The sequence below is a fragment of the Cavia porcellus genome, unplaced genomic scaffold, assembly GCF_034190915.1.
Source record: "Cavia porcellus strain 051 isolate PalLab524CR breed Dunkin Hartley unplaced genomic scaffold, mCavPor4.1 scaffold_7, whole genome shotgun sequence".
Lineage (NCBI taxonomy): Eukaryota > Metazoa > Chordata > Mammalia > Rodentia > Caviidae > Cavia > Cavia porcellus.
Window position 1 is genome coordinate 61,857,520 of NW_026947490.1, and position 23,655 is coordinate 61,881,174.

At 43.1% G+C, this 23,655-nt stretch overlaps 1 protein-coding gene across 14 annotated transcripts in view; it reads right to left on the bottom strand.

Moving 5' to 3' along the window:
* The window catches only part of Pard3 (par-3 family cell polarity regulator), a 605,303-nt gene that overhangs the window by 571,993 nt on the left and 9,655 nt on the right, over positions 1–23,655 (bottom strand). The window lies entirely within an intron of this gene.

The following is a 23,655-nucleotide window of genomic DNA, read 5'->3' on the forward strand; positions in this document are numbered from 1 at the left end:
ACCACAGCCAGCACACTGATGGGGGAGACCAGCATGCACTCACATCCCATCTTGATCCCTTACGCTCCCCCAACTCCTCTCCCTCTCATGTCTCCCATCCTCAGTTCCCCTTTCTAGCTCTCAAAAGACCAACTATCTGATGCACAGATCCTTAGTATTTTGAGTCTCGAGTTCATTTGTTTTGCTCTAATCATCATCATTTTTTCCCTGAGTTTCAGATCTGCATGGCTCTTGCTTTTCTTGCACCTTGAGATGCATCACTAGCTTATTTATCTGGGATCACACCATTCCATTCACTTGCTACACGCCAAGCCACGCTCTGCCAAAGAGTGCAGCCAGCCATCTCCTTTGGGACCTGGGCTGGTTATTCTGCCTCTTATTCCCAGCACAGCACGGGCCCAGGGTGTGACAATGCATGGGTCTTCCTCGTGGGGTGACTGCTTGCAATTAAATACATTTCATTTTATTACCCAAAAGTTGATCCCATCATCACTAAATTACATCTAACACACACACATATATGTCCATTTTGTTAGGTCTGTTGAGCAGCTACACGTGGATTACAAGAGGCACCTTTGCTCTCAAATTCATGGTCTGGCAATGACACAAAAAATAAAAACATTAACAACAGATTAGTATAAGCATACCGGGCAGCTGGAGGCGCTCTAAAGAGTAACAGGGGTGCTGACAGACAGGAAAGAAAGAGCAGTGCATGCATAAGGAAAGGGAAGGAGGGGGGCAGAGATTTGGGGAGAGTGGGTTGAGGCAAGATGACTCCTTAGCCAAATAATTAGGGACATCAACTGGAGAAAGTTGCAATGATGGGATATAAAACTGATCCTTATTAAATTATTCCAACGTTAAGAGAATTACACAAAGGAACTGGCCTGTTTTCCTCAGGTGGTGAATATTAGAAATGGAGTCACACTCTCAGCTCTTTACCTACCAGGAAACATCAAAGGACTTTAACTAAGAAGGGCTGCTCATCCACCATCATGGACCCTGACAGACTGACTGAGAACTGTAAAGAATTGACCACACCAAGTCTTCAGTCAAAAATTTGTCCTGTGCATAAAATCAGAGCCCTTCAGCCACACACTTCAATAAAAGCCAAAACCACTCCACAACAGAAAAAGCTCCTGGAGTTACTGTCTTGTAACTAAGCTGGTGACATGCTGCTTCAGCAGTCCCAACGCCCCCACTAGTCAAAGACCGCTAGTCAAAGACCGCTCTTCAGCCTACGGTACCCACCCCAGACCACACCCTCAGCTGTCCGAGGCTGCTTGTGAGCCCTAAGTGCTTTTTCAACCAAACCTCCAGCTGCTCAGCCTTGGAAGCTCTTTCTCTAAGTGACTTTAAAGCAGAAAGGGAGGAGGCTCTCACCTGACCACCAAACCAGCCTTTTCTTGGTAAAATGTAGCCCCCATCACCTCATCTGCCTGTCCAAAAAGCTTCTGACAGCTCCCAATACTTCCTAGAGTAAGGATGAGCTGAGGGCTTCCCACCCCTGACCCTCGATACATGCCAAGCTTGTCAGCCTTATCTCAGCCCAGCCCACATCCTCCAGCCAAACACCGCCTGCTCCTCACCTCTCTCTGCGGCTCCCCCTGCTGCCACCGCTGGTCAATGAGCCCCACTGCTGCTACTCTGAAGATCCACTCACCACCACCAGCCCCCACTGTCTTTCCTGCGACCAACCACCCATCCAGAAGCATCTCCCCTGCCTTCAAGCTGTGAAACTACTTCCCACCTGTGATTAAAACAATCCCTTTTGGCGGGTGCTCTGGGCATCCCTAACCTCATATTCCAGCCCAGCCCTGGGCTAGCCTGCAACTCCACAGAGAAACTGTGAAATCCTAGTCCCCCTCAGCACACAGCATCTGGACTTGATGAAGCCACTTTCACTCAGGCTTTTCCTCATGAAAGTCCTGGGTGGCATGAGGAAGAGTTTACAGGGAAAGGGGAGAAGTGGGCATTTGTGAGCAGATGAATCTTGTACCTGAAGCTATGGTCCAGGGCAAACAGGTGGCCTGGCGGAGGGACAAGCCCATACTTGATGACACTCCCTAACCCTCACCAGGTAGAGCTGCACAGACAGCAAAGATGACCCATGTTGGAAGGGCAGGAAATATCTGGCTTGTGACGCAGGCTGTGGTGGAGACAGGCTGGAAAACTGCATCTCATCATGCAGGGTCATGAAAGCTGGAACCAAGATGACTCACCCACCAGGGACCACAAGATCCCCATACAGACTTCTGCTTTGAGAGTAGATTAGTAATGGCAAACAAAATGTATTTCAAGTTCCAGTTCCAATCTCATAACACTAATTGTCAGCAATGACATGGTAGCTCAAGGCAGACACATTACGACCTGTCCTTGGTAACCACCGTGGGCCCGGGAAGCTGTGTAGACACAAAAGCCATGGAGATGCCTTTCCCAGCCCTAGGATCTTTAAAGTCCAACATCATTGGATTCCAGGAGATTCTGAGATGCTCTCTGGGAACTAAAACCCTAGAAGTCTATGAGGTTGTTTTGCAATGTGGTTGGAATGTTCCCTGGAAGGAAAAAAGGAAGGGAGAAGGAGATAGGGAAGGAGACCAATCAATTGTAAAAATGTGTCATTTTAAAACATGGTAGCAGTCATGATTTTCAGCATGCAAATGCACAAAAAGTAAATTTATAGGGTTTTTTTAAAGTCTACATTACCTTCATTTCAAAGTTCCGGACTTTGAAAGCAAATAGGAAAAACTAACTTCCAACACCAGCCCTGGCTGCGGTCACAGCATGCAGCACCTCGCTGCCCGTCCCAGGAGTGTGACATGCTATCCCCTGGCCCCCGCTCTCATCTTCCCAGGGCAGCAGTCATCATGACACCCAGAGACAGGCTCACCAAGAGAATACAGGAGCCCAGTGAGTGCCACAAAGTCTGGCATACAGGGAGTGCACAGAGGAGAGGACTGCCATTATTACTACCACGGCCAGGGAGATGGTGACTGTGCAACCAGCGAAGGACTTCTATCAGCATGCCGTGAGTACAAAAGCTTCTGAACCAGAAAATAGCCAAAACAGCAGGCAAAAACTAATGTCTGTCCTTCCGGCACAACTCTCACAGTCACTTGTTAGCCCAACCTCAGTATATGGTTTCAGGGCTGGCCAACAGGGCTCACCAACTCTTTTTAATTTTGCGGCGTGACTTATGAAGTCAGAGCTCTGAGGCAAAGACGCTTACGTGTTCAGGCTGGCATAGTTTTAAAAACTCAATATGATAGAAATGAACATCCTGCCCTTGGAAGGAGAAACAGTAGTTTTCAACACACAGAGCCCAGACCTTGTTTCATGGAGCTTCACAAGAAGGCAGCCAATTGAAATGCCACTTCCTAACAGCCCCAGGAGCAGCCTCTGGAGAATCAAAAGCAGATCAACTGGGGTAGTCAGGAAAAGTCACGGCCCCCTCCATAATGTAAGCCTTTTAAGGTACCCTATCTTAAAAAGACAAAAAAAATGAAGTACTTTTAAACGTCAGCTATAAAACAGTACACCAAAGGCACAGGTAACGCAATTAGAACGCTGGAAATCAGACTACCTTCATGCTTAGCTGACCTACTCTTAAAATCAGTTGCTATGTATTTCCTTTTAAAATGCCTACTTGTAGATATTTCTCTAAAATGAATATAATCAGGAGTTAAGCTCCCAAGGAAAGCAGATTTCATTCTTTACCCATGATTGCCTTTTTAGGTAGCTTTTATCACTTCTATTTCAAACCATTTGGCACCAAAATGAATTCAATATTCATGTACGCTTAAACTAATCCAATTCACTACTGTCATGAAATATCTTACTCCACTGTGCCTTCATAATTCAATGTAAAAGACAGTCACTCTTAAATTTAAAAAAAGACAGTGCAATAAACCTGCTAACTTTCTAGAGCCTGCTCTGAACTAACCCTGCCCCGGGGTCCCCTGAAAAAACACCAGGTCTTACAGCCAATATTAAGTAGTATGCGTGTTTCTATAATATCAGCCTCTCTACTGGAGTGAAGCCAAGATTCTTATTTTGATAAGCAGTATATTTTCAAAATATCAAAATTTCTCTATTGCGGGGCTGGGGACTTAGCTCAGCGGCATAAGCGCCTGCCTTGCAAGCAGGCAGTCGTGAGTTCGATCCCTGGTACCGATAAAAACGAAAAAGACAAAAAAAAAATTTCTCTATTGCAAGCTGCAATACTGTCGTGGCAGGCAGAGACACACACACACACACACATACACACACACACACACCCGTTGGATGTTTCTGCAGTGTGAAGCATGTGGAGCCATAAACCTGCTCTGGTGACAATATTAACATTACCCCACTTGGGTGTGGTAGCATGTGCCTATAATTCCAGCATTCTGAGAGGCTGGGGCAAGAGGATCACAATTTCAAGTCCTGTCTAGACAATTTAGAGACCCTATCTCAAAAAATAAAGAAACAGCAGGCTGTGGTGGCACATGCCTACAATTTCAACACTCGGAGATGGCGGCAGGTAATCATGGTGAGTTCAAGGCCAGCCTGCACTACACAGTGAGACCAGGCCAGCCTGAACTACGTATCAAGACTCTGCCTCAAATACTTACTTACATACATGCATGACAGGGGAGGTAGATCAGTGTGTAGGACCTGAGCTCAAACTCCAGTAGCATACACATACATGAAAGTTTCAAGCTTGGGTGTATCCTTTTCATAGGACAGAAAAGAAAAGAAATAATAAAGAGGGAGGCTGAGGCAGGAGGATCACTGGGACTTTGAGGCCAGCCTAAGTTACAAAGTGAGTTCAAGGCCAATCTGCACTACTAGCGAGACCATGTCTCAAAAAAAGAAAGAAAGAATAAAGAATGTGAGGAGCCGAAGGTGTAGCTCAAGGGTACAACACTGTCCAAGATTTCACAAGGCTGCAGGTTCAAACCTCAGCACTGCTTCTTTCCACCCCCGAAGGAGACAGAAGAGCTGCAGACAGTGAGTGACTGCCTCCAGGAGCCAGGTATTTATAAATAACCTACAAAGTGCCCGGAACCTTACAAGTGCCCAACAAATGCTTGCTGAATACAAGGATGAGAATTTCATTTGTATCATTTATTATACAAACATTCCAATAAAGGAAAGAGCCAAAGTGTCAAGTAAAAAGAGAAGGTTTGAAGAAATCAAAGTATTAGTTCCATCCACAAGTGGTGGCTCAACAACTGTAATCCCAGCACCAAGAGACAGAGGCATGGTTGCCAGTTCCAGGCCAGCGTGAGCTGCATAGTGAAACCCTGTCTTAGAAAGATGAAAAAAGAAAAAAAGGGAAAAAAATTAGTTCTAAATAAAACCTGGCTTTCCCCATTTCTTTTCCCTTCCCTCCAAACAGCACATTTCAGTCATGCATAAGATTCAGGAGTTGTAAATTTAGAAGGAAAAGGTATGGTATTGTTAAGCTGGAAAAAGTGACCCAGCAAACACAAACAAAAACACAGTCTGATATGACATACATGGCTCTTCACTAAAGAGGAGAGAATAAAGGGTGGCAAAAACTTCCAAATGTTTTTACCAAAACAACATTTTCACTTTAAAAGTTTTAAGTTTCCTCAAAAATGTACAAATAAAAGCACGGGGGAGGTCACTAATATGCAAAGTAAGAAAATATGCTTCTTTATTGGCTAAGATCTACCACCAAAGCATGAATGAGCATTTATGCAAATTTCAACATTTATGCAAGTACTGTATGTGTGATCTTAGAGATGTGTGCTATAGAAAAACAGTACACAGTGCACGTTTCCCACAGATGCATCATCTATGGGTCAACAGATGCATCATAAATCCATTCTTAAATGTTGATAGCAACTCACAATATCAAATAGGACAGTACTATAAAGCAAGGTAAATAAAAATGGTCCAAGGTTTTAAAATGAAGAGCAAGAGTCAAAATAATTGACAAAAGATTTACCTCAAAATGCCTGAGGAAAAAAATCTGTTTCTGCGTGGTTCTGTAGCTTATATTCTCATTAAAGCAAGCAAGCTGTGGTAAATACGGTACCTCTAAAAACACAGACACAGCAGCAGATGGAGTCTGAGCTTTAAAATATGCCCTTGCCGCATTTCTTTACCAAAACTCTCCTTCGTTCCAAGACCTCTAGAAAAGCTGCACCCATTTGCACAGCAAATGAAGAGTTAGTGGAATTGGGCGCACACCCAAAGCTGACACATCCCCTCCGGCCGAAAAACAGGGTCTGCTGAGCATCTCATTTCCACCCCTCTATAGCCTGCTCTAATCCTTTAATGTTCCCTTAAAACAAAACCAGCCAAAGAAATACATTTGTAAGCTCTCTCTCCTCCTCAACAAACAACATTTGGGTATTACCTTAGTTAGAACATGTTTAACCCTACCCTACATTGAATTTTGTAACTATTTACTAAGCCTAGCATAAGCTTTTTAACTTTGCTGTAGAGTCTTTATACCTTAATGGCTGCATCTCTGTCCCCTAATGGATACACAATGGCTTAACTGTATTCCTGTTGTCGCACCTTTGAAGTTATTATGATTGTTCCAGAAATTAACACTGGACTAAATAGCTTCACCCATTATTCCAACATCCTAAGATAAAGATTATTCTGGAGGAATAAAAAAAAAGGCATAAACATCTTTGCAGATTTTAATAATATTTAATAATCTTGCCAACTTGCTTTTCAAAGAACACATATAATTCTATCCAACATTGCCAGCCACATCCAAACACACCAGGACACTGTTTGCAGCGCTGGGTAGGTTAATCATTTTTGGTTTTGCCAATTTTAGAGGATAAAGAAAAATACTTTCATTTTGAGTCTTCACATTATTAGGCTTATGCAGTATTTTCCACTGCTTTTTACTGGTTAATGCCTTCATTTTTAAATTGCCTATCTGAGTCCTTTGGGCAGGCATCCATCGAGCTCTTAAATGTTTTTCTCATAAATTTGATGCAGTACAAGTGCCCTATAAGTGCTCTGTATTTTCAATTAGAAGCTTTCATATCAGAAGAATAATAGAGAATTAATTCTATTGCTGATCCAGGGGATAAACGTTCATTAGTAAACTAACAAAGCTACTGCCCCAGGCTCTGGGCAATCAAACGTGCTTTACTTTAGCCACTGCCTCTTCAATGCCTGCAATGCAGCTCCCCTTCTTACCTGTTTGCTCCAGTAGAGCAAACTCAGTAATAAAAATGAATGGTCACCATATAAACAAATGGGGAGGAGCAATGTGCATTTATTTAGGAATGGGGTCACGGATGACTCATACTTGAACAGCAAAGGGAACTTGGCGTCAGTTCTCATCATGAGAACACTACGGTGTCAAAACTGTTTTGATAAGAAAGTGTATCGATGCACTCTGTACACGCAGCCAAATAACGTCCAACAAACTGAAGGCTTGACTTCTAAAATAAAGGCAGAAGTTAAGACAAAGTTATCTTAAGTGACTATATTCCAACATAGTAAGTACTTCTCAGCACTCAGTGCCACCTTTTTTCCTGCAGTGTCAGAAGACACGAGGTGAATAGCAGAAGAAATGGGTCTGGCTTGTGTTCAACAGAATGTTGCAAGAAAAACAACCTGAGCCTGACTGTTTCTAAACAGACATATTGCTACTATAAATTGATAATGATAAGCCCAACAGAACTAATTAATAATTCAAGAACAAAACAAAAGCAAGGACTGAAAACCAAAACCAACTTAAGACCCCACTAAACCTATACTGATAAAAGAACCTGCGCAAAATTTATTAGAATTAAAACTACCAGCACATATGTATCTACCTCTGCTTTATACCTCTGCCAAGCATTAAAGGGCACCCAGACTTTGGAACACCAAATTCAAATCATCGACGTAATGTAATGACATTAATGGTTTTTTTCTTTACAGATAGTAAACTTCAATGACTCTTCAAATTTTACTTAGTTTTAAAAACAAAATCCAAACACAATAGCACAGGACTGGAATCCCAATACTGTGCAAAGTTAAGGCAGGAGGATGACTGATCAAGACCAGCCTGGGTGAAAAAATAAAACCCCATCCCAAATAAGAAATAAAAAAGGACTGAGAATTTAGGTCAGTGCAAAGGCCCTGAGTTCAATCCTCAGTACTAAAAAAGAAATTAAACTATTTGGAAGAAGCCAAGAGATGATCTGCATCAACACTGCAGGCTTCCCAGTAATTGTGTTTGAAGATAAGTGCCAAGTAGATTAAGAAAACTCTAAAATCTTGAGGAAAAGGAGTGGATTTCTTAAAGTCCAACTCTTTAATATGGGACTTCTGCAACACAGAAAAGGCAGCCTGGGCCTCAGTCCTCTCAAGGCCATGAGAGAAACTGCTCAAAATAAGCAATCTCTAAATTTATAGGCCCTCAAACCATCAAAAAGAACAGATCTCTTCATAGCACCAAGACGGGGCGGGCACTGGAACACAAAAGTGCCAGGTGACTTTTACATGCATGTAAGTGCAGGAAAAAACTAGAGTCCAAACAACAGGGACACAAAATAGACCATCATTGTCACAAGCTTGCTACTCACTGCTGGGAGAACCAAACAAGTGGCGAGAACTTTGCACAAATGTGCACCAAAGCAAGATGTGAGGATGTATCATCTAGAATTTAAGAAACTTCTGAGAACTCTGGACTTGCCTCTGAGAAGCAACGAGTGAAATTGGTACCCTCAATCGCATTTTTCTTAATTAACAACTTTTTTCTTTCATAAAAGCAACAAGAAAATAAACATTATCTATAATCCTGACCAAAAAAGAACAGATCAGGTAACCAAGAACCATATGTATGTATATGTATGCACATGTGTGTATATGTATGTATGTATGTATGTATGTATGTATGGCCCAGGAGCCTTAGGCTCCGTCCTAGCCTGGTCCCTACATCATCCCATCCCCTCCATCTGCACACTTTCTCAAGGCTGCCCCAATGTCACTTTCTCCCAACGATCTATCACTTGTGTCAGTCTGAGACAACTGAAAGAGGCCTTCCTGTGTCCCCTTGTGACATGAGAATGTCTCCCACCCATTTTCTACCTTTGCTGACTGGGGTCTCTACCAAAGTGTCTCAGATTCCTAACACCAGAAAAACCGCAAGAGATGCTTCCTGAACACTGGTTAATTCATCAACTAATGACTGATTCTCAAAGGAATGATCCTAAGGACAGAAAAACACCAGAAAAGTCAGACAAATATTGCACTGCCTCCTCGAAGATGGGCCTGGGCAGAGAGCTCTGTAAGCCAGGGCTCGGAGTTAGAGCTTCCTTCTCCAAACTGCACTCCAAACGAAAACTGCACAACTACGCAACAGCATAACTTCTTTGAAGTCCCAGGACCACAAGCTACCAAAGCAAGCTAGGAGAAGGTAAAACCAGGAGGGAGAGCAGAAAGACGAGAAATCCATAAGAACCAGCTAAGAGTGAGGGGCACTGTGTTAACAACCCTGGGATCGTGAAGCCTGCCTTCTGCTTTTTATAAGATAGTTGCCAAATGTCAGCCAAGTATTTTCAACAACTTCCCACGATTCTGTATCAGGTGGTGAAACACTGAGTTGGATGGTAAATATCCTTGGACCTTCCACCTGGTGACAGCCATACTCAAAAGTAAAAACTAGCAACTTTTCCACTTGGAGATCAAAGTACTTTTTTATTATTACTGAACCCAGACCTGAAATAAAACTCACCACACTCAAATCCAGTGTATACAGCTTTGGGCAAAGTACTTGAGCATGCAGCATCTCCAGGTGTTCATCTGCATATGGTGAGGGGAAACAGGGAGGGAGCTGCCAGCAGACCAGGTGATCTTAAAGCAGAACTTCCAGCCACTAGAACACTAAACTCCTTGGACCAAGGGCAGACACAGCGCTGGTTCAAATTCACTGGTGTGGCTGCTGGTCAGCAGTGTCCCTAGGCTGCCTCAGCCTCACCCTAGGGGCCCCAATATTAAAAGTTAGGTATCCCAAAAAGAGGGGAAGAGATTAGGTCTGCGTTCCTGAGTAATAAACATCATGAGCAATGGTTGAAAAAGAGAGGGACACCAAACTCAGCTCGAAGAGCAATTCGCAGCCGTTTTCTAGCCCTGGACCTCACTGCTTGATCACATATTTAGAAAGAAGCTCATCAGTTCATGGCTGTAAATTCTATTCTGTGAATTATATAAGAGCTAAGAAGTTATGTGTGTGCTGAACTCATGAGTAACAAATCACACTTTTAATGACATTAGAAGTTTGTTGATTAAAAGAACTTATGTGACTGATTTTCTTATGGTGTTTTAGTGTTTCTTAAAAAATACATCCTGATTCACCTATTGAGTTTCCTTGAAGGAAGGAAACAAAGGCTAATTGGATAACTGTCAGCCTCTGATTTAGAAAAACTTAGCCTACAGCATGCACAGTATACTTAATCAATTAGTATTAATATGTATAAAGCTACAATCAGCATCTACATAAAACAACTATGTACACATCATCAGCTTCTGTATTTAAAAAAAAAAAAAAAACAGCTGATTCCCTGTGTCTATGAAGGGAGGTGCATTATGCACTGAACTGCATGGAACACGGAGAAAAAAACAAGCTATAGCATTTCTGCAACATAAAACTGCAAATGCTATCCAGGCAAGACCCATGTATACACAAAACCAGCACACCTCTCTCACTTTGCACTTTCAGAGATGTGCCCAATTCCAAGAAAGTCCCACACACTGGTAAATTCCTTAATGGTTTTCTAGGTTCTCTGCCTTCTCCGGGTCTCTTTTAGCTGAGGATTTATATCCTTGGAAGTGAACAAATTTTGACATTAACACCACCAAGCAAAAACTATTATAAAGTTCATTGTTAACTCCACATCTTTTGTGTAAACAATTTCGAAGCTATACAGGTCCACTTATAAGCACAGTATTCTGCCCTTGAGAAAATGACCTTGAAAAACCAACCACCCTATGCCTTCCTGATTTTCTATTTCTCCCCTTTCACCTGGTTGCTTTTCAACCAAAGTCATAGAACAATTGTGAGGTGCTTTAGGGGTGTTCACATAACTCCCAAGTACTGGCTTAAGCTAGACCTCTTGGGGATTCTGCTCAAGAGCCCTTTCTAAACATTTTTGGAATGATGCAGTCTGTGAAGTCATGATTGACACAATTAGGTACATAAGTACTTCCCTTACACTATTAATAAATTTCTGTTGGCAGCAATTTCTTGGGATAAACATCTAATTATTACAAGGCTGTAATCAGAAGATATCATAGGAATACTCCACTAAGAAATTATGTCTTAGAGGTCACCAAGACTCACAATAGGAGGAAATCCTGCTCTGCTGTTAAAACTCTCCTGGGATTCATTAATAATAAAATCATTGCTAAGTAAGGACTTCATCTTTGTTCACATGCCTGTTTGATCCACAGGGACAGTACACCCCTTCTTTTCTCCTGTCATGGTTTTTAAAAAAACTGCATTTTTTAAAAATAGAAATGGGGTGAGCTACAAGCCCAAATTGCTGTTGTTTTCCTGTACTGCTTCTCTGGGTAAAACAAAACTTCTAAACTAACAAAGAACAATCATCAGAGCAGCTGAGAGACACAATACACTAGAATACTTAAGAATTTCATCCTGTCGTACACAAGAGGAGCCGAAACTCAACATTAAGGGGAAGTCAAAAGATATTATTTCACCAAACTGTAACAGGAAACATAAAAGCCACTTGGGGTTTCCTGTATTTGAAGGGCTGTACTTTCGGAGACTTTGTACTTTTCTTGAACTTGGGGCAGCAGATCCTACATCCATCCCACACTTCATGGTCTAGACTCAGTATTCAAATAAAGCTGTGAACTTGGAGCCCCCTGCTCCAGCCAACCTTCCCCAGCCCCCACATGTACAGCGGCTCATGTGAGCATAAATCTCACACTGCGGGGAACAGGCGGCATTTCTGAGCAGCGTGGCAGCTGCAGAGATCACTGCTGCGAAGAGAGACGTCGGCAGAAGGAGATGCAGTATTTCACTCGGCCCCGTGACCTGGACACACAGGGTCCCTAGAAGAACTAGGACTCGCCAGGGGAACTGGTATTTCCTGTCTACTCGTCAGTTCCTTCCCATTCTTTTTTATTGGTTTCTGGTGATTTCCACATTTGGAAAATTACAGCAGTACAGACTTCGAACTAAAGACCAGACCGACTTTTCATCACAATCAATGTTTAATGTAAAAAGAAAATTAACAGGGCAAAAAATGGGCCAACAGTGCTTTTGGTTAAGGTTGGTGTGGTTGTATAACAGAATCCTAAGAGTTGAATCAGACTCTATGTCTTTCCTTTTCCTATCAGATATTTAACTTTAATTACATGCTCTTACATCAAGGAAGGTTTCTGGGAGTAGACCAGAAATAAATCAGCAATTTAAATTCTACAGTATGCAGTGTATGTGGAATAGAAAACCCAAGCAACTAGGCCAAAGAGAAACTGTGTTGTATTAGATAATCCAGAATTTAAGGATACGGTTCAAACAATCACAAACATGCAGAGTGGAGATGTTTTTGACATTTTTAGACAAACAACCATATACATAATTCATGGAATTTTTATTTATAGGCCTTAAACAGTGTGGAAAAAAGAACCTATATCTGGCAGCTACTGAGAAATTGTGACACAATTGGCTGCCATAATTTTTAGATATTTTTCACTTGTAAATGGAATGTACCATGGCCCAACTATTGAAATATGTACTGTTTTTCCTTCCGATATCATCCTAACTGGCTTCTGGACTCAACCTCTGATCCCATGGAAAAAGAAAAGCCATTAACAAGTGATAGGTAAATTCAAGGACAGGAAATCTAAACATATTTTGATCAAGCAGTGTGAGATACACTTGTGCTAAGGATTCTAAGAAGTTTTAAGATGGCAGAGGCAGGGGCCAGCGATTTAGCTCACTAGTCTAAGTGCCTGTTTGGCAAGTACAAGGTCATGAGTTCGATTCCCAGTACCAAAATAAAATATTTTTTAAAAAAGACAGCAGAGGTGGAACCGAGCCTGCTCCACTGAGTGTTGGAATCAAGTTTTAGATAAGCTACCAGTGAGAGCCTGGTAGAGGACTAAAAGATACTTCACTTTTCCCCTCTATAAATCAGAGATTTACTCCAAAAACTTAAAGCATATACAATAAAATATATTAGGAAAGGCTTTGAACTTTACTTGGCTTGAAACATTTTAAGTTACTTCTGTCAGTGTATCAAACCATGATGATCCTGTGGAGTGAAGGTGAATTCATTCTAACCCAAGAGGTAGTGTATAAAAAGTCTTAATTTGGGAGTACAACACTGAACGATACAATTCATATCTACAAGTTTGGTTTCCAAATATTCTCTCTAAAACACATCTAAATTTTAAATACTCCTGATGGACCTCCATTTTTATTTAAAATATTTTTGCCTCAGTGTATTTTAAATATTTAAGAAAATAATCCTCTAGCACATCTAAAATAAAAGCAAGTGGCTAAGGCCAGGGATCTAGTTCAGTGGTACAGTCCCTGCCTGGAGAGTGTGAAGCCCTGAGATGGATCCCTGGTGCCAAAAAAGAAAACAGAAAAAGTAAAAACTAAAAGCAAGTGGTTATAGTATTTGTCACAAAAATAGCATCAACCATGTGATCAAAACTTAAGAAAAAGGAGAAACCACCCATAGTCTCATCACCCTAAAACACTGAGGCACACTGTATGTAAACAGTAAGTGGTTTTGGAAACAGTAATAGTTTTTACAACGCTTTTCATCACGCTGTGTCTAGGGCTCTGTGGGCGCTCTGCCCTGTAAATACCCTCCGCAAGGAGCCCACTGCCAACACAAGCCCAAAGCGACTCTGTGCAGTAGGACACTTACTGTAGGATGACGCGGATCTCTGTGAACACTGGCCAGAGCTCTGACCATAACCATGGACTGCAGGCAGCCAAGGGAAGATGCTGGACTAGCTCAAATAAACAAAGACAGACATCCCACTGGATGTGAAACAGAGTGCTCCATGAGCATTAACCCCATAAGGTACCTGCAAGAAGGCTATCAGGGAAAGGTGGAAGCCTCTGACATTCTGAGCAGCATTGGAGACACCACCACTGCCCTGGCAGGCTGCGAATTTAATTAGTAGGCACAAGAAACTACAGGCAGGGCATGTCAGTTCCTCTGGTGCTTAGAAAGGAATGGGGAATGCCTGGCCACTACACAGGCCAGGGAACGGATTCCATGAGATCTCCACCTATCCAATTAACGCTCCTACTTAAATAACACACTTCCATGGTGCACGCCTGTAATCTCAGCAGTCAGGAGGCTGAGGCAGGAGGATCACACTGCGTTTGAAGCCAATCTGGGCTTCAGAGTGAGTTCAAAACCAGCCAGTTCATAGTGAGTTCAAAACTACCAGAGTCCCTGCCTAAAAAAATAAAAACAAAACAAAACCCAAAAACTGCTCTAAAGACCCAACTCAAAAAAAAAAAAAAAAAAAAATCTACCTAAAATTTATCCATTTCTGGCACTTCCTACTTAATATAGGCCTTTCAAAAACTTAAAAGTTAAACTTTGGGCCCTTTATATACAATTCTTCTCCAACAGGTACATGTAGATTTGTTTTCAGAACTGCAAAAATGGCATGCAGAATTCAAAGAAAGAGCAACTAATATGAATCATTATTTTAGTTAAGTCAAACAAAGGAACTTTATTATATATGGATATCATGCTTTAAATAATTAGTCTAAAAATTAGCACCACATCCAGTTCTTAACGAAGTAAAATACTACTAGATCTTTTTCACCCTTTGTTAAAGACCCTTTGAGACTTACTTAAAAATATCCCTGTACATCAATCATGCAACTCATGAATACCCCATTTCATAGGAACAGTAATAAACAGATTAATGCAAACACAGTAGTTATACAGGACACATTCCTCACATATGCCAGGGTAGCTATGACAAGCTCAAAAGGACAACAGGGTGCCTCCAAAAAGCAAGCTCTTACATAGAGACGGGCACTGATAAAGTTACAGACCCCAGCAAGGTGAGCAGCGCCTGAGGCTTGTCAACGTCACTGCTAAGAGGAGACATTTAATGGCCTTAATGAGAGAGTGTTAAACAGCTGGGTGCACAGTGCTGCAGAGACACTTGGCATCTCCATATCTCATTAAAGATAAAAGACCAAAGAGGCAAATGAAATACACATCTTCAAAGATGACACAATCACCTTTACAGTCTGCCACCCATGGGCCTGGCCAAGAAGCTGTGAACAAAATCACCCCACACCCAATATCATCCCACACCCACGTCCCACAGTATCACCCATACCCAGGCCACACTTCCTGCATGTAAACATCGGCCCTCTGCTCTCTGACACAGAACTCCAGTTCCAAAGCACATGCATGTGGTCAGTTGTTGTCTCCCAAACCATCGCTCTGCTCCATGACGTGGGTAATCTCAGTGAGGAACCTAAGATCAGCGTCACTGCCACAGCCATCACATAATGCTTGACGCCAGGCCACATCCTCCACCCACCATGCAGCCCCCTTATCTGAGGAAGTTTGTGAGCCCAGGGGCTGCCTGAAACCAAGGTACACATCAAACCCTGCATGCAATTTCCTTTTTAATCTGTACGGGGGATTGAACCCAGGGCCTGGGCACTGAGCTATATCCCCAGGCCTCTTATTAAAATTTTTTGAGGTAGGGGGGCTGGGGATTTAGCTCAGCGGCATAAGCGCCTGCCTTGAAAGCAGGCAGTTGTGAGTTCGATCCCTGGTACCGATAAAAATGAAAAAGAAAAAAAAAAAAAAAATTGAGGAAAATTTTTTGAGGTAGGACCTCCCTAAGTTGCCCAGGCTGAACTCAAACTAAAATCCTCCTGTCTCAGCCTCCCAGACTGCAGGCCTTACAGGCGTGTACCACCACACACCTGTGTGGTGAGCTATAATGTTCACAGCCTATCCTATCAGCACTAACCTGCCTTTCCATGATGTATGCCTGGCACCCCCTTCACCTTACTCCCACAGTTACTAACTTGTCAGACCCTTAGGAAGCAACGTCAGACTGCAGTGAGCATGGAGACCACTTCACTCGAGCACCATGACTGAGGAGATGCACAGTGGTGGCAAGTACAGTGCATGTCCCCAGGACAAAGGTGTGATCACTATTACAGTCAGGGTGCAGCAGGACAGCATAAGATCACATCACGTGTCTCAGAACAGTGTGCAACTTCAAATCCCTGCACTGCTCATTTCTGTAGTTTTCTACTTCATGTCTTTGGGTTTGGTTGACCACAGGTAACTGAAAGGTGGAGAAAAGGGAGAGCTGCTGTGTATCTCTCATTCAGTCTTCACACAGGAGTAGGTATCAGCGCCCTGCTAAAAGAGGACCAAAATGAGGGTGGGGACCTCAGCTCAACAGCCGCAGCAGCGGAGGTGGGGTAAAGCTTCCATGCAGACCCTGCTATAGGGTGGGGATCACCACTAGAACAGAGCCATACAGATGTGTGTAGACACAGGGAGCCTTCCTATGTTCTTGACTGCCACTCAAAACTGTCACCTGAGTACCTTGAATAATCCAGGCTGGAGTCAACACTTCATGCACTAGTACTACTATGTTTTTCAATGGTGAAACATAAACTGGGCATGCCTGTAATCCCAACACTCTGGGAAGCCGAGGCAGGAAGAGCTTAAGTTTAAGCACAACTGGGACAACCTAGCAATTTAGCAAGATCCTCCCTTAGATTAAAAAATAAAAGTGAAAACTAAGGAAGTAAAGTAAAATTTTCAACACGAACCAAACAGGTAAATATATATATCTAGCAAGATGTTTTGTAACTTTTAAAAACTATGAAAAATATTTGAAGGGCTGGAGATTTAGCTCAGCGGCATAAGTACCTGCCTTGTAAGCAGGTAGTCGTGAGTTCGATTCGTGGTACCGATAAAAACGAAAAAGACAAAAAAAAAAAAAAAAGAAAAATATTTGAAGATATGAGAAAACACTAATATGTAAAGTAAAATAAATAACAAGAACGCTCCATGCACCATGATTGTGACTATTTTAAAAAGCATGTGGGGCTGGGGGTGCAGCGCAGGTAGGGTATATGCTTAGCACGTGCCATGTCTTGGGCTCGATCTCCACAGCACATGTGTTCTCAGGCATGCACGGAGACTGCAAATTTTAGATTATCCTACGTAAGTGATCTATTATCCTCTTTAAAACATCTGTATTTCCCAACTTTCCCACAATATGCATTTATGATAAACAAGTCCTAACACTCTCCCGAAAGATATCCAACCACTCTCTCAAATCATCATCTATTTGGCAGAATCTGGAGCTGCAGGGCACCGAATCAGGAGCTATAAAGACATTTCATCTGCAGGAGGACGTCGTCTGAAATGCTGCGCAGCTTTGGGCTGGCATGAAACTTGTCATATTCCTACTTAATTATTGATGCATCTGGAAATTGCCCTCATTTATTAAAGACTGATGTCGTTCACTGGCAACACCACCACACTCCGAGCCTGTAATCCAGCGTGCGAAAGCATTTTCTAGACTAATGGAATTACTTGTGGTATTCTTATGCAAAGGACAAAAATCCAATAAAATGAATTGTAGAGTGTGTTTGTTTAAATAAAACATGCTCACACATTGTCTTCCGCTTCTTCGCCGGCACTAATTTACCAATCAGTCTGATCCCCAAGGAGGCGTGCACGGTAATGAGGTTGATGCGTAAACAAGAGGGAAAAAAAGATGCTGGGATGATTTCACTGACAGCGGCACTGAGCAAAAGTGACAGAGAACGGAAACTCAGCCGCATGGCTGCTGTCCCCACAGGGCTGTCGAGCACCCCTCTGTACTCTGTACCCCACCCTCATGCACTCACTCCTGTCACAGCCAGACCAGCTGGGCAGCCAGCAACCCTGCAAGCCCCTGTCCTCATCAACAGAAAGCAGAGAACATCAAGTTACAGCCAAGCTAATAGAGAAGAATGGAAAAATGAAACCTGTTTTTGTACTTTTTTTTCTAGATTTCAATACAAATGGGTTTTTTTTTTTTAAGGTTGTTGAGTCATTTAAACACTGGCTGCATTTCTTAAACCAACGCAGTTTTACATAAAAGAAGTTTTATATAAAAGAAGACGTATTACTTAAAAGACAGTCTATGACTATAAATCCCACCCTTTTCACTGGAAGCTGGAAATGACTTGGTAAGAAAAATTCCTTCCATCCCAGCCTCCCCAGGCGGACCCAGAGATACACATTTCCACGGCACATGCACACCGCCAGATACACACAAACATCAACACACTCGGACAACTTGGGAGCACCACAAAACACGAGATAATTCCACTTGAAGAAAACAACAAGAGCCATAGTTAACCCCACTCTGGGATGATCACTCTTTTTATTTAGGCAAAACAAAATGCAACTTTTCTATAAGACATTCCAAAATCTGACCAGACGGGCATTATCGTTGTGTGATGTTCTATGCCACTGGGAGTAAGCAGCTCAGAAATGTGCGCCTGCTGCCAGGACCACAGTGACAGAGATGCAAGCCTCACGGTCTCAGGCAGAGCCACGTGTGGAGGACTGCAGGACACAATGCTGTGCTGCAGCAATGGCCCAGCCAAGGCTCCAGGCTGCTGCCAGGGGCTCTGCCAGGAAGCTGTGGTCCAAGCCAAGGCTGAGCTCTGGTTTCAAGGCCGAGTCTGCAAAAGAACTGCTTCAGCCTTCCTGAGAAACGCTAAAAGCAAGAGAGGGAAATAGGAGGCCAGAACACAACAGCCTGGGCCACACAGCCTAACAACCACGAATGAACAACCCCCTTCTCGGTTCTCAAAGGCTAGACATTACTACAAAGGACTCAGGAGACTAACTTGGCCTGCTGTGTGCTCTAAAACACTATCCCTGGGCTACCACAGACTTCCTTTCCACTTCCTGCTTTCCCACTGCCACTCTAAATTTTTCCTGGGGATGCTGCATTTGCAGGAAGATGCAAAAGTGCTCACTTATTCTGCACAGATCTCCTGCTCCACCCACACTGAGAGGGACGACAGAAAGAAGAAAGTTCTTTCAGCCCTCCAAAGAAAGGGGAGGGAAAAAATGCCCAGTTTGAAGTGAACATCTGTCTTGTGAAGACTTGTGCCATCCTGATCGACGTGTCATGCTGCAGACACAACCCAGCAGGGTACAGCTACCATGGAAGCACACACCTCAATAGTCATGCAGGTTTAACTACACAAGAGGAAGAGGAAAAAAAAAAAAAAAAAAAAAAAAACCAGTGGCTCCAGAAAGCCAGGCAAGTATTTCTTAACTAATTAACTACAGCATTAGTCATAAGCCCTGAAGTTTTCAAGTACCCTGTTTTTCCATGAAGGATACATTTCATCCTCTTTTATCTCCTTTACAGACAAGCCATCCACCACCTGGACCTGCATATCCACACTAATCTTTACGGTGACAAGTGAATGTCGTAAATCCAGCGAGTCAGCCACAGTTGTCAGCAGGATAAGCTGAAGAACTCCAGGTTTTAACAAAGATGGGCAGCCAGGATGCACGCTCGCATGACAGGAGGCACAGTTAAGAAACCCTTCTTGATGCTGTGAGCTGATCCGCTCTTAAAAGTTCAGCCAATGTTAACTATTTACAGCTAATAAAACATGTAATAACGATTGAAAGCATTGGGATGACTTCCTTTCAAAAAGAACATGTTTGCACAGTCCTCTTTGTATCTCTTTACTCGACACTGTATCTCTTCCTGAACCGCTGGGTAGTCCCAAGTCAGGGCTGGGTGGGGCCGTGGCAGAGAGCAGTGACCCCTCAGTGCTTTCCCTGAGAGAAAGCTAACAATCTAACTAGGGTGGGGACAGGTGGGGCTCTAACCCAGGAGGAGCAGGACACCTCTGAAGCTGCAGCAGTACAAATGAAATAACACAAGAAGCAAAATGAGAGGTGAAGTAGGGAAAGAACACTCCAGGCCCAGGCACAAGTGGAACGCAAGGGAACGGGCAAATAAGGCACAACTTTGGGAAATGTTGCTTAACTCAACTATCACCAGGAGCAGCAAAGGCAACTCCTACCATTTTCCAGAATCAGGTCTATGAAAGGCAGGTTCATGCTCAAGTTCTAGTTGTGAACAGAAAGAGCCTGGCAGAAGCTGCCTTCTGAGCACAGATACTTGGCAGAAGGTGGAATCCAATGCATTCTCTGTGTGTGAACCTGGGGCTCTACAGCTTGCTGGCCTCACATAGCAACCCCATAAAGACATCATGAGTGGCTCACTACTTTGAACCTCCTTGAAGACGACGCCTCCTAAACCTAGCATGCTACCATCATCCCCTTCTGCATGGAGCCTGGGAAGCCATCAGATCTTCAGCTTCATGACGGGCAAACACAAACAACTTCTTAGATTTGTCAGCTTCAAAAGTCTGGGATACAGACTTTATTACCCTTGCCCAGATCAAGAAAAACACAGTTTTAAAACATGACACAAAACAGTTAAAAAGAATGTTTGACATTCTGTGCAGAGATTTACACACGTGTGCAAAAACACACATACACATACACACACCCCTGCAGCAGAGTAAAGATGACAAGTCCCTCCATACTCCTGGTGGTGTTCCATCCCTTGGGATCCAGGCAGGCTTGGAAACATTTAGTAAACAGAATACAGGGACAACAGGCTTCCAGGCCCACGTCTTAGAAGAGGCTAACATCCCTGCCTTGCCTCTGGGACTCTCTAGGAGCCTGGTTCATGGCACTCTGACTTCCAACTGCTCCGAGGTTCTCACAGTAGACCCCAACTAAGCCCACTAGTGCTATCAGAAACAGTACACATTTAATGTCTATCAGGTCGATAAAGTTCAGCACTAGAACATTCCTATACTACGGCATATTGTAGTATAGGAATGGAAGACAGTATTTTTATTATTCTTTTAAGAACCATGCCAGAGGAATGCTCCTCTTGTAGCCGCCACCTAGCTGTGTGCCACTGAGCTCTGTGCCAGGTTCTCAGCTTGCTGAGGACACAGCACTGCAGGGGTAACCAGGGAAGCGGAACCAGGTGGCAGTACTGCCAGCCTGTGCCAGCAGCCATCTACACAAAAGCTGGTGGATTCTGTATTCATGAGGACAGCTTGTACATAAAATATAAAAATACACAGGCTCTAAGGAGTCAGGATAGGGAAACAGGCAATGCTCTGTTGAAGATAATAACCAACCCACGAGCAGGCACATCTTCAGGTCTACATGCAGGCTCATGAGGACCTGTAACCAGAAACATGCATTGGCCAGCACCAGTCAGACCCCCGGCACCTTGGTGGCACACATCTGTAATCCCAGCAATCTGGAAGGCTGAGGCAAGAGGACTCCAAGCTTGAACCCAATGTGGGCAACCTAGTGAGAATCTGTCTCAGAATTTTTAAAAAATTTTAAAAGGGTTGGAGATACAGCTCAGTGCAAAGGCAACTCAGTCCAAACCCTGGTACTACAAATGAACTAATTAAATAACTTTCAGGTGTCTCTATGCTGCAGCCACAGTTGCATGGCTCATCTGGTACCATTTAGGGATCTTGTTAAAACAGATTCCAACACAGGATGAGGGCCAAAACTCTTCTTTTTTTTTAATTTTTTTTTTTTTTTTTTTTTTTTTTTTTTGTATCAAGAATTGAACTCAGGACCTTGCACTTGCCAGGCAAGTGCTCTGCCACTGAGCTAAATTTTACTGCTAAGAGATGTCAGTGCTGCTACTCCATGGATCATGCTGAAGTAACAAAGATCTCTGACAGCCAGCAAGCCTCCTTCCCTCGCACCAGCCTGAAGGTCATTCCAAACTTTCTTCCCTCAACCCATATGTCGTCCGAGCAAACCCAAGTTGGGAAAGAACCTGTCCTTCTCCTGGAAGGATGCTGGACTCTTGCTTGTGATATTACAACATCCCAAAGGGCCACATCTGAGTGGCCGAGTGCAGTGAGTGACAGTGCAGGACAGGTCATCCACTGCAGGGGCTTCTCCAAATGTCTCATCCACATGAGCCGAGCTGCCTCAAACCCAGGACCACATCAGTACCCCACTCCACAGGAGCACACAGCCAGGTCAGGCACCAGAGGAACCACTGCTCTTGGTAAGGATGGCAGTACTACAACTATTTCCCCTCAAGCCCAACTGCGGCCTTGGGGTCTCCTCCCCCACTCTGAAAATTCCCTAAACCGGAACTGAGAAAAGGTGGTGGGAATCTTCTCCACAGCTTAAAGGAACCTAATCCACAGCTTCCTACACTGATGGACAGATAAATAATGCCCAGAGCTTTCAATCACCAATGATCAGTCCCGAGCTACACCACTAAGGTCAAAGACTGAGCAGGTCCCACCAACCCTTGAATCCAAAAAGAAAGCAGCTTCCTTCTCCTGGGTGAAAAGAACCACAGAGAACCAAAATCCCACCAATCAAAGCAGATTAGGATCTCTCTAAAATTCCCCCAGTTATTTCCCTTCAGTTTTGTTATCAAATGCTTGAGTCCCTCATCAACAACACACAGAAACAAAGAAGTTGCAAAGGGAGGAAATAGTAAGTTTGGATCTCCTGTGCTAGACGCTCACTTCCCACATGAAACTGAGACTGCATTTCAAATGTTGCTTGTGTGAAACAGTGTTTACGAACAAATTCTGGGCAGGACTGGACTCAAAATATAGACATTGCACAACTGGGAAAGCTGTAATACTTTAATCACTACTTAGCTACTTCCCTAAAGATATACTGGAAGATGAGGAAGCATTATTTTAATTAATGAGATGCTCAAGGTCCACAGAGAGAAGAAAACAACCTTCCATACTGTGGGATGGAAAAGACGTCTTAGAAGAAGTGGTTCCCCACATGAGGGAGCCAATGTGGTGGTAATTTTGCAGGTCTGATGGAACAACTCTGCTGGCCATGCTAGAGTGGGAACACATCTTCAGGAGATCATGCCCTATATAGGGTGATAAATAAATAGGTCAAGGCTTGGGTGAAGTCCTCCTGCGGTTGCAATGGGTGACTTTAGCTGAACTCAGGTATTAAAAGTTGCATCAATCTGTCAGCCCCACAACTGCCTACCTACGCAGATGTTTGGTGTTCCTGCACTGCTGATTTATATGCACAAAATCACCATTTTAAGAGGCAAAGGAGAAGAAGGGTTCTGAGCACCTGAATTACAGAGGCCTATATAAAATAAAGGACTAAAAAGTCATTAAAATATCATTTTTCCCCTTTTATTTTGTAACAGATGATCTCTTTGGACTTCAGGGTAGTCTCAGGGCTACTGGTTAATAAATGCTAAAAGTCCTTAAAACTCCTACATGCCTCATAAATCAGTAGAATACTGTACTATAAATATATAGCTTAGGGTTTTATTCTTTCCATGTTTTACAATATTTTTAATAGAAAACGTATCAGCAATGCCTTTTAAATATATCAAATACAAAAAATAAATTGTACTTAATTTTCTTTGATCTAGTAGTATAGCAGCTGCAGTTATTTTCCAGAAGTAACAGGATTAATGGAAAATGCCATCCACAGCAGCTCAGGGGTGGAGCTCACACCCAGCTTGGGCAAGGCCCTGGGTCCCATCACCAGCACATCAGAGGGTGTGGACAATCCACACAGACAAGACAGATGG